This window comes from Ambystoma mexicanum, chromosome 3p (genome assembly GCF_040938575.1).
Source record: "Ambystoma mexicanum isolate Mex_15411 chromosome 3p, UKY_AmexF1_1, whole genome shotgun sequence".
Classification (NCBI taxonomy): Eukaryota; Metazoa; Chordata; class Amphibia; order Caudata; family Ambystomatidae; genus Ambystoma; species Ambystoma mexicanum.
Genome location: NC_090925.1, coordinates 112,104,840 through 112,121,375, shown reverse-complemented (window position 1 = coordinate 112,121,375; position 16,536 = coordinate 112,104,840). Strand labels below are relative to the sequence as shown.

The 16,536-nt window shown below is 47.2% G+C and overlaps 1 long non-coding RNA gene across 1 annotated transcript; it reads left to right on the top strand.

Moving 5' to 3' along the window:
* The first annotated feature begins 784 nt into the window (after positions 1-784).
* LOC138580137 (uncharacterized) lies at positions 785-6,412 on the top strand. Its single transcript, XR_011304181.1, has 2 exons — positions 785-842; positions 2,752-6,412. It is a non-coding gene; the product is annotated as an uncharacterized lncRNA (long non-coding RNA).
* The last annotated feature ends 10,124 nt before the right edge of the window (positions 6,413-16,536 follow it).

Sequence of the window (16,536 nt, the reverse complement as noted above, 5' to 3'; positions counted from 1 at the left end):
TTAATTGTTGTGCCCCTCCAGGTCCCTCTGAAGAAACCCAGAGAAGCAAAATGAAAAAAACTAAGAAAATGCATATGAACTATGGATCGAGGTGATTTTAACTCGCTCCATAATAATGCAAATGTAGTATTTGCATTTGCAAATAATCTAAAAACATTGGAATTATTTGTAAATACAAAGAGTGGTGGTGTCCCTTATGCCCTACAAATAGGGTGACCAAAATTTCAAAATTAAAAACTGGGACAGGGCAACTAATATAAAAGTAGAACCATTTGTTGACAGTATCTTCCAGGTAACTACATTTCAGCAGAGGTTGGTGGAGGGGAAGGGAATTTGCTAAATGCATCATTCCTTCTTTGCGTAATTATGCATTCCTGCCTACCTTTGACAGCTAGTGAAGACCCTCTACCAAAAACTGGTACAATGGGATTTTCAAATGAAAAATAATCTTGAGAAGGGGGGGACAAAGCACCCAATTCCGGGAGAATCCCGTCAAAACTTTGACCTTCTGGTCACCCTACCCACACAGCACTTTACCTGGGTGAAGGTTGGCGAATAAACACGCGTGCCTACACTCATGTAAGGCATTGTGAGAGGCACTAGGGAGCACACGGGGGACATCACGCCTTCAAGATGCCTCGAGGTGGTGAACTTCCAGCGCAGGAAGCATCCTGCAGGGCTCTCATCCCCGCCCTCTACCTGTCTGTCGCAGGCCGGGGCAGAATGCAAGCATAGGCAGGAGGAGGGGTGAAGGGTGTCTCCTGACCCTCTTCCTCCAACGTCATGACGTTGGAGGAAGGCGGAGCAAGCCCAAGAGAAGATCACTGCCGAGGACCTGTAAGGTACGTTTTAAAAATAAAAAAATGCATATGTTTGTAGGTGTGTTAGAGAGTTCTGGTGGGTGTCGTGTATGATTGAGAGAGAGGCTGCGTGGGGCTGTGCCTGCTTGTCTGCATGTATGTAGGAATGCATGCATCTGTGTGAGTGAAGTGTTCTGGTGGATGTCATGTGTATGATTGTGAGTGAAGTGTTCTGGTGGGTGTCGTGTGTGATTGAGAGAGAGGCTGCGTGGGGCTGTGCCTGCTTGTCTGCATGTATGTATGAATGCATGCATCTGTGTGAGTGAAGTGTTCTGGTGGGTGTCGTGTATGATTGAGAGAGAGGCTGCGTGGGGCTGTGCCTGCTTGTCTGCATGTATGTATGAATGCATGCATCTGTGTGAGTGAAGTGTTCTGGTGGGTGTCGTGTATGATTGAGAGAGAGGCTGCGTGGGGCTGTGCCTGCTTGTCTGCATGTATGTATGAATGCATGCATCTGTGTGAGTGAAGTGTTCTGGTGGGTGTCGTGTATGATTGAGAGAGAGGCTGCGTGGGGCTGTGCCTGCTTGTCTGCATGTATGTATGAATGCATGCATCTGTGTGAGTGAAGTGTTCTGGTGGATGTCATGTGTATGATTGTGAGTGAAGTGTTCTGGTGGGTGTCGTGTATGATTGCGAGAGAGGCTGTGTGGGGCTGTGCCTGCTTGTCTGCATGTATGTAGGAATGCATGCATCTGTGTGAGTGAAGTGTTCTGGTGGATGTCATGTGTATGATTGTGAGTGAAGTGTTCTGGTGGGTGTCGTGTATGATTGCGAGAGAGGCTGTGTGGGGCTGTGCCTGCTTGTCTGCATGTATGTAGGAATGCATGCATCTGTGTGAGTGAAGTGTTCTGGTGGATGTCATGTGTATGATTGTGAGTGAAGTGTTCTGGTGGGTGTCGTGTATGATTGCGAGAGAGGCTGTGTGGGGCTGTGCCTGCTTGTCTGCATGTATGTAGGAATGCATGCATCTGTGTGAGTGAAGTGTTCTGGTGGATGTCATGTGTATGATTGTGAGTGAAGTGTTCTGGTGGGTGTCGTGTATGATTGAGAGAGAGGCTGCGTGGGGCTGTGCCTGCTTGTCTGCATGTATGTATGAATGCATGCATCTGTGTGAGTGAAGTGTTCTGGTGGGTGTCGTGTGTGATTGAGAGAGAGGCTGCGTGGGGCTGTGCCTGCTTGTCTGCATGTATGTATGAATGCATGCATCTGTGTGAGTGAAGTGTTCTGGTGGGTGTCGTGTGTGATTGAGAGAGAGGCTGCGTGGGCCTGTGCCTGCTTGTCTGCATGTATGTATGAATGCATGCATCTGTGTGAGTGAAGTGTTCTGGTGGGTGTCGTGTATGATTGAGAGAGAGGCTGCGTGGGGCTGTGCCTGCTTGTCTGCATGTATGTAGGAATGCATGCATCTGTGTGAGTGAAGTGTTCTGGTGGATGTCATGTGTATTATTGTGAGTGAAGTGTTCTGATGGGTGTCATGTGTATGATTGAGAGAGATTCTGTATGGGTGCGTGAATGCTTTTGTGCATGTGTTTAGATTCATATATACATGCTGTGACGAATCCAGGGAACTCTGACCTTCCCCCCAAGAAGGAGCCACCCCCTTTGGGACTAGGGAGGTGAGCCTGGCCTGCTTAACACCCCTAGGGGACAAGGCAAGAGAGATCACACTGGGGTTGACTCCCCACTTAGTTAGTGGACAAGGAATCTCCAGAAAGGGATTGCATTCATCCTTCCTCATGTGAGAAGTCCCATTTGTTTGTTAGCTATATGGAAATTGAGCAGGATAATTGTACGTATGGCCCTTTAGCAATGGCGGTGTGGTTTCTGACTCTTTGATAAGACACACTTTACTTGAAACACAGAATCAACGAGTTATCCACTCTCATTACAGCCTGGAGTTTAAAAGACCTGGACAAGCAGTAGGAAGAGATGTCCCACTGGTCGGTGGAGTCTGGAGACCGCCCCACGCAGACGACGTACAGAGCTGAGAGGCTCCAGCGCGCATTTAACCCTGCTCTCCCCTATGCGGTCTCCAGTCAGTGGGATTCCACCGCGCATTAAGAGGGGACACTGCCATACCAGAAATGGTTAACCGGTGGCCACATGTAACATCGCAGAGGACACGTTGAGCACCAACAGGAAGAGCGGGACCAGCCAAAGAGACACGGAAGGGCAAGAACCTGGTTCTGGGTCCGTCAGGAGACCGCCTCCCTGGAGGAACACCGCCGCAAGAACCAAGGAACGTGGTAGCTCCAGGGGACCGGGTGAAGGACCGAGAGAATCGGTCAAGCCCCAAGCTGGTGAGAAAGAGAGTACCACAAGGGGTGAGAAACATGATAACTCCAGAAGGGCTGAGAAGCCAAACAGCCCAAGTGCCACCCCAGACCTCAGGCCTTGGTGAGAATCATAGAGGAACAGGAAAGGCAGAGAAAAAGGGAAACCCAAAGGGGTGTGCCAGCCTAAGCCACAGGCCAGAGTTAAAGTCTGAGAGGCCCAGGATAGGTCCGAGAGAAAGTTAACCCCACCACAGTGGTCGATGTGTTTGACAAAGAAGTAGTAGAACCATGCTCCCTGTTGGTTTGCCCCAGCTCCTCATAAACCGCATCGGTACGCCCCTCCCATGTGCAATCCAAACCCCCAAACAAATATTCCTGCTGTTTAAGGGAATGTTTAGTGCAGTGCACTGAAGTGTAAGTTTCAACTTCTTCCTAGACTATATTTTAAAAACGAAGCCATTCTGGAATGGTTTCTTTTTCAAACAAAAGTATAAGAATGGTAAAACTTAAATTAAAGTAGAGGATAACCGCTCCCAACAGCTCGCACCGACTTCAAGCACTGCCCCACCAGTGGGTTTGCCACCTGAGACCCCAATTCAGGGTAAGAATCTGAAAGGCCCATGGTGGATCAGAGAGAAGGGTAACTCCACGTGGGTATGTGCCCCCGAGATCCGAGGCCCGGGTGAGAATCAGAAAGGCCCAGGGTGGGCCGAGAGAAAGGCCCCCTTGAGGGGGTGTGCATGCCGAGACTCCAGGGGTGGGGGTTAAACCAGAGACCCCAGAGTGGGGAAGGAACTAAAGGGGCTCCTGAAGTGGGCGAGGAAGCCAGAGCTATCGAAGGTGAAAGGTATAACTGTTTACTAAGAACTATACTTGAATTTTATCACAGGCAAGAGGAGCCGTAGAGGAACTCAGTAAAAACCAGGAACCTTTGTTGACCATTTTGGTTCGAACTGTGCTCTGAACAAGGAGCCCAAAGGAGATTGGCTGATGCTACCTCTTGGACTAGGCACGGGGCGAGAAGCCCAGAGACATTTGCTGGTGATCTGACCTGAACTGCCCTTCTACTGCAGAGATGTTTACAGCGGGTGTCAGAAACCAGACGCCATCACCATACCGAAAAGGGGGATACCTTTCAGACCTTCATGGTCATTCTCACGTTGTTTTCTTGAATTCGTGGTAGGCAGGGGTGTTGCTAGGTCTGGAAAAGACCCGGGGCTACGCTGATGTCAGAACCGTCGGGACTGGGGGCTAGCTAGCCTTTTGGGTTGTAGCTCCTGAGATTCTATCCGGGGCTAGAACCAAAAGACCAGGGGCTATAGCCCCCTTAGCCCCACCCCCCTAGCAACGCCTCTGGCGGTAGGGACAGAACCATAGGTTAGAATAGGTTTGGACAGAGGACGGATTTTGGTATTGTAAGACATCCAGATGAGCACCACTTTGTTATTTTCTTTTGAGACGGGGGGAAAACATCATCGTAGAACATGTTGTCTTACTATGGCACGGCATTTTTTACTGGACATCTATAATAAAGTAATCTTGACGAATGCCATTATGCCACTAGACTGGCATATTTTGGTGCCAGCAGTCGAGCTGTGATTTCTTACTGTGGCATGGCACTTTTTATTGGACATCAATGGTAAAGCAAGCATTGTGTTATAACAAGCCTATATTGGCTTACGTTGTTGAAGCCAATTTGGGCTTTCATTTTATTTGTCATTTTGGCATTGCATTTTTAATTGCAAGCCAACAGGAGTATGTTCGTACAAGCGGATACTGGCGTTATGCACAAAGCAATGATGTTTATATTCTTATATGGTAATACCTGCATATACTGGTGCAGCGTGCATGGAAATGTATCCGCACAGCCAGCGTGAGAATGTTTTTATACTGGCATATATTACCGAGGAAGGCATTATGAAAATACGCTGCGAAATGCTCCCATGCACTGTTGGCGGCTTACATCTATGAGATGTTTGCATAAGTTACCCTACAAAACTGATTTCCTGCTGTCTATATTTTTACCAAATTTTTCACAAAGTGTTCTGTATAATGCACCATTTTAACCCATTATTAAAACAATGTCTGTGGGGGGAGGACCCCCAGCGCCCGGAACCCCAGTTGGTTGATTCAGGCTCCCTCGCTGTGCTCGGTCACTCACGCAGATTTTGGGGAAATATTTTTGGCACTCCCATCACATAATTCACCAGCCGTCACTGTTGGGAGGGGGCTAATAAGGAGCTGCCAGTGGCACCATTGTAGGGCACACAATAATGGGCTGCACCCCATCAACGATATCACAATTAAATAATATAGCCAATCTGAATTATTACAAAACACTCCAAAACAGGCGGTGCCCTCTCATCCATTAACTCTGCAGCACCATTGTTCTCACTGAGGCAGAACTGAGCCCTGAAAACCATACTAGCTCAACTGCCACAAAGTAACTTTGGACTGAACGTGGGAAGGGAGAGCCGCATTTGGAAGGAAGAGAGAGAGATTTAGGGCCCGATTCATGGAATATTTGCCTTGTTCAAAGTCAATTTGCACTGCTGAAACGTAACTTTGCACTGCCGACACAAACCCTGATTCATGGAACCGTGCAAAGTGTATTTTTGTGCAAAGTCTGGGCACTGGGCTCCTCTTAGACACCAATAGTTTTGAGCTTGAACAGAGGGTACACGTATTGTATGGGTCTGAAGAAAACACTAACCGTTAGTCATCTAGAGGTCATCTCCATAGCGCAAGTTTAGCGCTTACGTATTTGTTTTTTGTGTGATGTACCAGAGCGCTTTATTAGAAGGAGGGAGGGAGCAGTGCAGAGGGTCACAGAAAAATACTAACGTACACTAAAATGAAAGATCTTGGTGCTAGCCACAGGTGTCTCTATTACCCAGCTGACTAGGACTTTTACTTTGGAGGAATTAAAGGGGCTTAAATGCAAATGGGGAGGAGGTTGGCTACAAGTTAAAGATCACGAAAGTATGCACTTGTATGAGTTGAATGGTTTATGGTCTTTCCATCTAATGCCATTGCATCTAATGCCATTCCGTCGAATTTTTTCAATCTAAAAACTTTGCATCTAATGCAAGCCCCATTTTATACCCTTTATAATGCACCTAAACAAATATTAACCCTTTACCCCCCCCCCCAAAATATGCATTAGATGCAAAGTTTTTAGATGGAAAAAATTCGATGGAATGATGTTATTTTTTTTTTAAAGTATTTATCCTGCTTTGATGCGTGAAGATTTATAACACGTACTGTTTTCCCAAATCAAGTGTCCTCATTTTATTGAGAGGGAATGAAAGGTCTATTTCTCATAAATTGCTGTAGCTCCAGTGCCCTAAAGGTTATAGATTGATGGTTCAAGCTCTCTCATTGGTTGAAACTGCACATAAGCAGAGGGGGCTTGATCCCCAACCTTTTAAAGCAGCGTTCTTCGATCTGTGCTTGTTTAATAATAAGATCTTCACGATTGAAACAAACCAACGCAAACATCATGAGCTTTCTCATTAGGAATGAGGCTACACCCAATGGTCGCGGGCTCATGTTGTCTACTATAAGTAAGACTAGAACAATAGGACTCTGTATGGTATTAAACCGAGCAGGTGTATTGTGGCAGGTCAGGGTGTGACTATCAGACCATGGTATTGTTTCACTAGCTGCCACGAGGCAGGTATAGGGGCTGCAGTATAAATGCAGTACACAGATCAATAGCTATATGAAAAAGGGACACATACGCCCACATAGGCACATCACTCAGCCTCACACGATGCATGAGTGCCCAGGCATACAGGAGAAAGGGACACATACACCCACATACACCCACACAGGCAGAGCTCACAGCCTCACACGATGCATGAGTGCCCAGGCATACAGGAGAAAGGGACACATACACCCACATACACCCACACAGGCAGAGCTCACAGCCTCACACGATGCATGAGTGCCCAGGCATATACAGGAGAAAGGGACACATACGCCCACACAGGCAGAGTTCACAGCCTCACACGATGCATGAGTGCCCAGGCATACAGGAGAAAGGGACACATACACCCACATACGCCCACACAGGCAGAGCTCACAGCCTCACACGATGCATGAGTGCCCAGGCATACAGGAGAAAGGGACACATACACCCACATACACCCACACAGGCAGAGCTCACAGCCTCACACGATGCATGAGTGCCCAGGCATATACAGGAGAAAGGGACACATACACCCACACAGGCAGAGCTCACAGCCTCACACGATGCATGAGTGCCCAGGCATATACAGGTGAAAGGGACACATACGCCTACACAGGCAGAGCTCACAGCCTCACACGATGCATGAGTGCCCAGGCATACAGGAGAAAGGGACACATACGCCTACACAGGCAGAGCTCACAGCCTCACACGATGCATGAGTGCCCAGGCATATACAGGAGAAAGGGACACATACACCCACACAGGCAGAGCTCACAGCCTCACACGATGCATGAGTGCCCAGGCATACAGGAGAAAGGGACACATACACCCACATACACCCACACAGGCAGAGCTAACAGCCTCACACGATGCATGAGTGCCCAGGCATATACAGGTGAAAGGGACACATACGCCCACACAGGCAGAGCTCACAGCCTCACACGATGCATGAGTGCCCAGGCATACAGGAGAAAGGGACACATACACCCACATACACCCACACAGGCAGAGCTCACAGCCTAACACGATGCATGAGTGCCCAGGCATATACAGGAGAAAGGGACACATACGCCCACACAGGCAGAGCTCACAGCCTCACACGATGCATGAGTGCCCAGGCATACAGGAGAAAGGGACACATACACCCACATACACCCACACAGGCAGAGCTCACAGCCTCACACGATGCATGAGTGCCCAGGCATACAGGAGAAAGGGACACATACACCCACATACACCCACACAGGCAGAGCTCACAGCCTCACACGATGCATGAGTGCCCAGGCATATACAGGAGAAAGGGACATATACGCCCACACAGGCAGAGCTCACAGCCTCACACGATGCATGAGTGCCCAGGCATATACAGGAGAAAGGGACATATACGCCCGCATAGGCACAGCTCACAGCCTCACACAATGCATGAGTGCCCAGGCATACAGGAGAAAGGGACACATACACCCACATACACCCACGCAGGCAGAGCTCACAGCCTCACACGATGCATGAGTGCCCAGGCATATACAGGAGAAAGGGACACATACACCCACACAGGCAGAGCTCACAGCCTCACACGATGCATGAGTGCCCAGGCATACAGGAGAAAGGGACACATACACCCACATACACCCACGCAGGCAGAGCTCACAGCCTCACAGATGCATGAGTGCCCAGGCATATACAGGAGAAAAGGACACATACACCCACACAGGCACAGCACTCAGCCTCACACAATGCATGAGTGCCCAGGCATATACAGGAGAAAGGGACACATACACCCACATACACCCACGCAGGCAGAGCTCACAGCCTCACACGATGCATGAGTGCCCAGGCATATACAGGAGAAAGGGACACATACACCCACACAGGCAGAGCTCACAGCCTCACACGATGCATGAGTGCCCAGGCATACAGGAGAAAGGGACACATACACCCACATACACCCACGCAGGCAGAGCTCACAGCCTCACAGATGCATGAGTGCCCAGGCATATACAGGAGAAAAGGACACATACACCCACACAGGCACAGCACTCAGCCTCACACGATGCATGAGTGCCCAGGCATATACAGGTGAAAGGGACACATACGCCCACACAGGCAGAGCTCACAGCCTCACACGATGCATGAGTGCCCAGGCATATAAAGGAGAAAGGGACACATACGCCCACACAGGCAGAGCTCACAGCCTCACACGATGCAGGAGTGCCCAGGCATACAGGAGAAAGGGACACATACACCCACACAGGCAGAGCTCACAGCCTCACACGATGCATGAGTGCCCAGGCATACAGGTGAAAGGGACACATACGCCCACACAGGCAGAGCTCACAGCCTCACACGATGCATGAGTGCCCAGGCATATACAGGAGAAAGGGACACATACGCCCACACAGGCAGAGCTCACAGCCTCACACGATGCATGAGTGCCCAGGCATATACAGGAGAAAGGGACACATACGCCCACACAGGCAGAGCTCACAGCCTCACACGATGCATGAGTGCCCAGGCATACAGGAGAAAGGGACACATACACCCACATACACCCACACAGGCAGAGTTCACAGCCTCACACGATGCATGAGTGCCCAGGCATACAGGAGAAAGGGACACATACACCCACATACGCCCACACAGGCAGAGCTCACAGCCTCACACGATGCATGAGTGCCCAGGCATAAAGGAGAAAGGGACACATACACCCACATACACCCACACAGGCAGAGTTCACAGCCTCACACGATGCATGAGTGCCCAGACATACAGGAGAAAGGGACACATACACCCACATACACCCACACAGGCAGAGCTCACAGCCTCACACGATGCATGAGTACCCAGGCATACAGGAGAAAGGGACACATACACCCACATACACCCACGCAGGCAGAGCTCACAGCCTCACAGATGCATGAGTGCCCAGGCATATACAGGAGAAAAGGACACATACACCCACACAGGCACAGCACTCAGCCTCACACAATGCATGAGTGCCCAGGCATATACAGGTGAAAGGGACACATACGCCCACACAGGCAGAGCTCACAGCCTCACACGATGCATGAGTGCCCAGGCATACAGGAGAAAGGGACACATACACCCACATACACCCACGCAGGCAGAGCTCACAGCCTCACAGATGCATGAGTGCCCAGGCATATACAGGAGAAAAGGACACATACACCCACACAGGCACAGCACTCAGCCTCACACAATGCATGAGTGCCCAGGCATATACAGGTGAAAGGGACACATACGCCCACACAGGCAGAGCTCACAGCCTCACACGATGCATGAGTGCCCAGGCATACAGGAGAAAGGGACACATACACCCACATACACCCGCGCAGGCAGAGCTCACAGCCTCACAGATGCATGAGTGCCCAGGCATATACAGGAGAAAAGGACACATACGCCCACACAGGCACAGCACTCAGCCTCACACAATGCATGAGTGCCCAGGCATGTACAGGTGAAAGGGACACATACGCCCACACAGGCAGAGCTCACAGCCTCACACGATGCATGAGTGCCCAGGCATACAGGAGAAAGGGACACATACACCCACATACACCCACGCAGGCAGAGCTCACAGCCTCACAGATGCATGAGTGCCCAGGCATATACAGGAGAAAGGGACACATACACCCACACAGGCAGAGCTCACAGCCTCACAAGATGCATGAGTGCCCAGGCATACAGGAGAAAGGGACACATACACCCACATACACCCACGCAGGCAGAGCTCACAGCCTCACAGATGCATGAGTGCCCAGGCATATACAGGAGAAAAGGACACATACACCCACATAGGCACAGCACTCAGCCTCACACAATGCATGAGTGCCCAGGCATATACAGGAGAAAGGGACACATACACCCACATACACCCACGCAGGCAGAGCTCACAGCCTCACACGATGCATGAGTGCCCAGGCATGTATACAGGTGAAAGGGGCACATACACCCACATACACCCACGCAGGCAGAGCTCACAGCCTCACAGATGCATGAGTGCCCAGGCATATACAGGAGAAAAGGACACATACACCCACACAGGCACAGCACTCAGCCTCACACAATGCATGAGTGCCCAGGCATATACAGGTGAAAGGGACACATACGCCCACACAGGCACAGCACTCAGCCTCACACAATGCATGAGTGCCCAGGCATGTATACAGGTGAAAGGGGCACATACCATAGCATAGTTAGGATACAGGAAGGTGCAGGTATCAGGACGTAGAAGAGCGTCATGGTTTTCACGAGCAGTTGCCAAAGAGACACATGACCGTGGTTTGCTATATATTAATGGTCACTATTATATCCTTATAAACCGAGGCAGGAGGTCCTTATCTGCATCGGGCAATATGTTGGAGTTGTCCCAAGGTCTACACGGCTGGCAGCCCATAGTGGTAATAGCAGTACAGGTTTATGAGATGGAATGGTTTAGCAAAATACACAACTTTAATAGTGAATTATGTGAATAGACATAATGTGTTAGTACATTACATTTAAATGCATTATTTAAATAATGAGGTTAGCTTTATAATGCAACCCTTTCTACTGTAAGCTCTGTTGAACTAAAACTGTTTTAAAATGAGCTGGCATTGGGTGTTATGTAAAATTAAATTATTTCTCTATATAAAATTGAAACCATTTTGGAATGGTTTACCTTACATTTTATTGCATTAACTTAGATGTTGTTCATCGCTTTGAAGGTACAGTGGGAAAAGATACTTGAAGAGAGTTTTTATATAGCGCCCTAGACCGGAGGCATCTAGTCGTCTTGTTGATGTTGAGAGAAACCTTGCTAGGAAATTTCTTAAATGCATGGAAATGCTTTCGGTGGTTTTCCTGACTGCTTCTTAAAGCAGAATGCTCAGGATGCTGTCAATAACAGTATTTATTGAATGCATTCTGATTGGACAGTGAAGGCCAATAATGACTTGCATGTGTTCATATTATATATGAAGGAATACTATAGCCAGGTAAACCATGAGTGAGGCTTTTTTGAAGCTCATATTGTGAGAACGAAACCACTCTTAGGGAGTAACAATTTTGGAGTATTTAGGAACTGAACTCTGACTGGTTAAGCACTATGAGATTAAATGAGTTGCCCAGAATCACACACACCTTGGCTAAGTGGTGAAGCTGGGAGTTGAGCACAGTTAGCAATTTAGGCACTTGGTCACATTGCAAGGTGCAACTATTTGTACATGTTTGACTATAAGGATCTAAAATATTACCCTGAGCTTGCGGACCTGACTTGAAAGCGCAACTAACACATGATAAACCAACATGACAATATTTTGAAAATAATCCTAAGAGAAGCATGCTTTCCATATTATTGCAATACAAAATATCAGCCTGCCAGTGTTCCACCTTTGGACTTTGCTTCCCTCCACACACCATTGCCACCCACCTTTTAGCTAAGATCAGGAGCAAACCTATTAGCTTCTGCATACTTTTGGGAATTGTTTTAGTGTACCCCAATAGTGCCATTAGTGGGTGTGGTTCTATACTTCGACCTGTTATGCTGTTAATCGTCTCAAACACCTGTTTCCAGAAGTGCAGGGTGGTGGGGGGTATCCCCATGCTACATGTATAAAGTCAGCTGACATGGCGTGGTATTTTTCCCAACTGCCTGAGGTGTCTGGGGAAAAGCCTTTAAGCTGAGTCGGTGTATAGTAGAAATGGTGTAAATATTTGAAATGTGTTAGTTTGTCTCTGGTGTTGATAGCCCCTTTCCTCGTCCCTTCACAACAGTACCTCCATATCTCCTCTGAGATCTCCAGTCCCAAGGACAGTTCCCATCTCCTCCAGGAGGAGGTCCTCGGTTCCTCCTCTAAAGTGAGGTTCATGGCATATATAGCTGAGACTACTTTGTTGCCAACCCCTCCCTAGAGTAGTTTATCTAGTATGGCGGCTACTTGTGGTTGTTTGGGGAATGTCGGGAACAATTGTCGCATGGCCACCCTCAGTTATAGTATAGAAACGTTTCCAAAGCCGAGATTTCCCCTTTGCCTTTCAGCTCTTCCAGTGTGATAAATGCCCCAACCAGAAAGAGGGCCTTATAACAGGTCATCCCTAGCCACTTCGTAAGGGCCACTACGCCCGACGCACCGGTGATGGGGATCCCAGGTCTGTGTATTACCGGTCGTGTGGGGGAGTATAGGACATCTCCCTTAGACTTGGGTTCTATGGGGGTCCATGCCCTGCATGTTACTTCTACCATGTTGGTGACCTGATGTGTTCTATTGGGTGCCATGAGGATGATGGATCGTGGAAGTGATGGTGCTGCCATCGCCCTTTCCATCTCCACATGTCATCTGTCTCCTTACTCCCCGAACCAGTAGAGGAAAAACCCTGCTTGAGCCACGTTATATGTTTGGGTACAAATGAAAACTGTTAGCCCTGTTTTCCAAGCACCAACGTACAAACCAGGACCGATGTCAACAACATGGTTACAGGCACCTCTCAAAGGCAACTATAGATGTGGCCAGTGCCAAATATGCAAACATTCAGAGAATGGTAAGAGAACTGTACAATTACCCACTAGTGAAATCAAGGAGATTCAACAACTCATCAACTACAACAGTACCTTTGTAATTTATGCAATAATATGCACATGCAAAAAATCTATATCGGAAGCACAACCAGACAACTCAAAATAAGGATCGGAGAACATAAGATCTATCAAAAACAAAAACATCCGATCACCTCTAGCAATGCATTTCACGAATCACCATGATGATGAAGATCTAAACGGTCTTCGAGTCTATGGTCTTGAAAAAGGTAAACCACCACCTAGAGGAGGCAATACTGAACAAATCCTACGCAAACAGGAAGCGAAATGGATATGTATTATGGACTCATGCCACTCAGGTCTGAATTCGGACCAAGAACTATATCACTTTCTATAAAGATGCTACACATCTAACATCGACCACAAACCATACACTGTTTAATGATCAGCTGTACCCCACAGAAGATCCTACTAACTGTAACTCTAGATACCAAATAACTCCTTTTTTATCATCCATAACTCTCTTGGAAATTTAAAGCCATTCAGTAATTATCCATTCTATTATGCTGTAAGATATCAGGTGAAAATCCCTTTTCTATCCCAGGGTAGCAACTCTACTTAATGCAATCCCAATAACTGAAATACAAAAATGTACAAATAATTCAAATCACATAGTGACCCATTCTTCAAGAATACATGATCAAATACAGGGGCTCGTCCACAAACAGGTAAGCAGATATAACACTAGCCAATAAATATATTTAACCAACCTTGGCAAAAGCCTTAATCACAAATGAGAGTAGTTATGACAATTATCATTAAATTATTTACCACAACCTGTCTAAATTCACAAAATAATGTTACCACAAGATTGATCCCAAAGCAAAATGGCGGCTGCAACGTGTGAACGTAATGACTTCGCAGTGCGAGCGATGCAATGACATCATCGCAGCGCAATCGCATTCAAAGATGCAATGCGCTGTGTATCTAGCAACCACAACACCCGGAATCCGACCATGGATCGTGAGCAACTAAAGATATACACAGGTAAGCACACCAGGCTATTGATTCCACATTAATATAATAGTCGAGCCCCAGCACCCAATTCCCCTCTAGAGCAGGCTTAATGAACTTTTCTTTAAAAAATCTTCATGAAAGTTTGCCTCTTTTTAGGACACCCCATCCTCAAGATCCTCTACACAAGAAGTCCAATCCCAAGAAAGTTACCATACTATATTGAGGCATACCAGTAAGTATTGGCCGGTTGTACCTATAGACAATGTAGAAAATGTTATACCAAAAAGTTTGAAAACCTAAAGCATTGTTTCTAAATACACACCATCATTTTTCTCCCAGACAATTCCACAGAGAATAGGAAAACGAATCCCCTCCCCTGAAGAACCGCCCCCACACGTGTTGGAAGCCAGAATTGAAAGCCAGCATTCAGCCCACTCTGCAAACAGCAGAAAGTGAGGCAATATACAACATTCAAACACATCAAGACAATTGTCCAGAGAGCCAGCATTGAGAGCCAGCATTTAGCCCACTCTGCAGACAGCAGAAAATGAGGCAATACATAACATTCAAACACATTCAGGCAATTGTCGGTGTCCCAGTGAAGCAACTGTGACTTGAGTGCAAATTGGCAAGCTAAAATTGAGATTCAGCATTTAGCACACTATACAGACAGAAGGATGACAAAAGTCAACATACAAACCAATAAAAGGAATTTTTTTTAAATTATTTATTGTTTTGGTTTATTTAAACCTTTACAAAATTAAACACAATGATAAAATCTTTATACTAAAATTTAAGACAAACAATAAAACAATCAATATAAACAATAATATCCTAAAATATTTGCAAAGAGTTACAAATTCGATACAATACAATAGTAAGCATTTTCCCATCTTAAATCTATATCTTACTTTAAAACATTCTCTGATACCTCTCCTTTTTTCTAGTCTTTGTCTAGGCTGGTCCCTTTTAACACAACCATATTTAAATTTAAATTCTTACATACATTAAGTAACCAATGACCCTTATTTTCATCGCAGTTAAGTTCACAAAGAGAATTGAACTGAAATCACACTTTGTCAAATCGCTTATTCTTTACATTTCTTTTCCATAATTTGTCTTTGCTTCTCTCATTTAAGACAAGCTTTTTCAAGTTATGGTGCATACATTCTTTAAGAAGTTTATAACGCTTATTTTTAATGAGACTGAGTTCCCATGAAGCATTTCTCCCCAGAGCTTTTCTCTGTCTACTGTAGTTTGATCAGAAACAAATTTAACAAAATGTTGTATTCTCTTTGGTAGAAAAATTGGACAAACCAGGATCAGATGCTCTAGTGTTTCTATTGAGTCTTCTATTTTACAAAAATGACACATCTTCAGCATCTTCGCATTGCGGATACTTATAATCTGGTTTGTGTTCAACAGGTTAATCTAAAAAATTGTTTTTGCTTTGTCACCCCGAGTGGGACGGGTATGCCCAGACGTGGGTCCCGTGCCTGCTGGGCCTAGAGACCCAAGCTACTCCTCACTGATGAGCCCCAACAAGGGTGAAACATGTTTGGGGATGCTTGTGGTCTCGTGCAGAAGGGATGTGACCTAGCAGTTCGGGCTGGACTTCCCCTTTTGGGGTGGGGCCAAGCCTGATTTGCATATGGTCTTTCCCCTTCTGTAATGGCTTGGCAGGCGAAGAACGATGGTCTGGAGGGTTGCCCCGAGCAATGCCAGTGGTTAAGATTCAGTCTAAACCTTCCAGCCATCACCTCTTTGTTTTTGCTTTGTCACCCCGAGTGGGACGGGTATGCCCAGACGTGGGTCCCGTGCCTGCTGGGCCTAGAGACCCAAGCTACTCCTCACTGATGAGCCCCAACAAGGGTGAAACATGTTTGGGGATGCTTGTGGTCTCGTGCAGAAGGGATGTGACCTAGCAGTTCGGGCTGGACTTCCCCTTTTGGGGTGGGGCCAAGCCTGATTTGCATATGGTCTTTCCCCTTCTGTAATGGCTTGGCAGGCGAAGAACGATGGTCTGGAGGGTTGCCCCGAGCAATGCCAGTGGTTAAGATTCAGTCTAAACCTTCCAGCCATCACCTCTTTGTTTTTGCTTTGTCACCCCGAGTGGGACGGGTATGCCCAGACGTGGGTCCCGTGCCTGCTGGGCCT